Consider the following 2,292-nt stretch of genomic DNA (forward strand, 5'->3'; position numbering starts at 1 on the left):
TTTCATATACCTGTTGGCCATTTTTATGTCTTCTTTGGAAAAATGTCTCTTCAGGTCCTTTGCCCATTTTTCTGCTATTATTTGTTATGTGAGGTGATATCTCTTAGAGGTTTTAATTTACATTTCTTTAATGATTAATTATGTTGAGCACCCTTTCATATACCTGTTGGCCATTTTTATGTCTTCTTTGGAAAAATGTCTCTTCAGGTCCTTTGCCCATTTTTCTGCTATTAAGTTTAAGAGTTCTTTATAAATTCTGGATTTAATACCTTATCAGATACATGTTTTGCATGTATCTCCTAATCTGTAGGTTGCCTTTTCATTTTGTTGTTCCTTTGCTGTGCAGAAGCTTTTTAGTTTGATGTAGTCCCATTTTATTTACTTCTGCTTTTGTAACCTGAGATTTTGGTGTGATATCCAAAAAATTATGGCCAGAGGCAATGTCAAGGAGCTTTTCCCACATGTTCTTCTCTGGGAGTTTTATGGTTTCAGGTCTTAGATTTAAGTCTTTTATCCATTTGAGTTGATTTTTTGTATGGTGTAAGATAAGGGTCCAATTTCATTATTTTGCATGTGGATATCTAGTTTACCTAGCACCATTTACTTGGTGCCCTTGTCAAAAATTAGTTTGTCAGATATGTTTGGATTTATTTCTGGGATCTTTATTCTGTTCCATTGGTCTATGTTTCTGTTTTTGTGACAGTACCATACTGTTTTGATTGCTATAGCTTTGTGATACAGTAATATAATTTTAAATTAGGTGGTGTGATGCCTCCAACTATTTTTTTCCTCAGTATTGCTTTGGCTATTTGGGGGTTTTGGGGTTCCATACATATTTTAGGACTTTTTTTCTATTTCTGTGAAGAATGCCATTGGATTTTTGATAGGGGTTGTGTTGAATCTATATATTGCTTTGGATAGTATGGACATTTGAACACTAGTAATTCTTCCCATCCATGAATATGGTATCTCTTTTCATTTATTTGTGTATTCTTTAATTTCTTTCATCAATATTTTACAGTTTTCAGTGTACAAATCTTTCACTTTCTTGATTAAATTTATTCTTAAGTATTTTATTTTTCTCGATGCTATCATAAATGGGATTGTTTTCTTGATACACAGAATATTTAGAATCATCCAGGATTATAGGAACTGGCATCCTAAGGAAGTTAGTTTGCTAAGTGAGACTCATCATTATTATCATCATCATCGTCATCATCATTATAACTCTTAGCATTTATTGAATAGTCACTGTGCACTAGACACTTTGTTAAGTGGTTGGTTATCTTAAGTAATCCACTCTTCCCAGGGTGTCTTCCCAGGAGATAGATACTATCAGTATTCCCATTTTACAGATGAAGAAACTGAGGTGAACAAAAATTAAGTAACTCAAAAGCACAGTGCTGCTAAGTGACAGTCTCCATGTTGAACACAGTAATTTTACTGCTGAGCCTAAGCTTTTCATAACTATTTCAAATGGAAAATCAACAGCATCTTTTCTTAAAAATGGAGATCTTTAAGAAGTTATTAATTATCACTCACCTTTTTTTGTTACTTTGAGAACCTATTTCCTTTTTCTAGTGCCATTTTAGATATATTGAAGCCATATATTTGTGTTTGAAGCTTTTATCTAAGGGAAAGAGAAAGTGAGTCATCAGATTTTAGATACTTCTTTGACTTGAGGTTCTAATTTTGCTTGTCCTCCCTGGAAATGTGCAAACATCCTGAATGTCTGTGCGACTGAAGTTTCTGAAGTTAGACAGAAACATCCCTTACATCATTTCCCATTATTCACCATCACGTCCACTACTTAACTCTTCTGCAAACTCCATCCACTGCTATCCTATGTTAGCACCTAACATCTGGTTGCCAAAGATAACATTTGTCATTCTTCTGCTGTTGTCAAGCTAGCTTATTTTTTGTGCATTTGAGGTTTGAGTAACAGTTACAAAAGCCAGCTTCTTTCCTGGATGAAATAAAGGTGGAAGTGTTTGGAGGAAGTGGAACCCCACAAGTGATTTCTGGTTTTGAAATTGTTGGTGGTATTTGATGAAATATTAGCCTTAAGTTCAACTTGAAGACAGCTATAACATGTCAGTCTAACCCAAAATGGTCTAATGTAGGGATGTCACTGAGGCTTAATTTACTTAATAGTGACTGACTGAAGAGCTGTTTAAGGGGTTCTGCTGCATTTATCTAACTTCTTTGTGACAAAAGAACAAATGACTTTCCAGTCGGCCTTGACAACACTCTAACTGGAACTGTAGACAGATCTGGAAAAAAAAAAAAAAA

Source organism: Galeopterus variegatus, unplaced genomic scaffold (assembly GCF_000696425.1).
Source record: "Galeopterus variegatus unplaced genomic scaffold, G_variegatus-3.0.2 Scaffold48, whole genome shotgun sequence".
Taxonomy (NCBI): domain Eukaryota; kingdom Metazoa; phylum Chordata; class Mammalia; order Dermoptera; family Cynocephalidae; genus Galeopterus; species Galeopterus variegatus.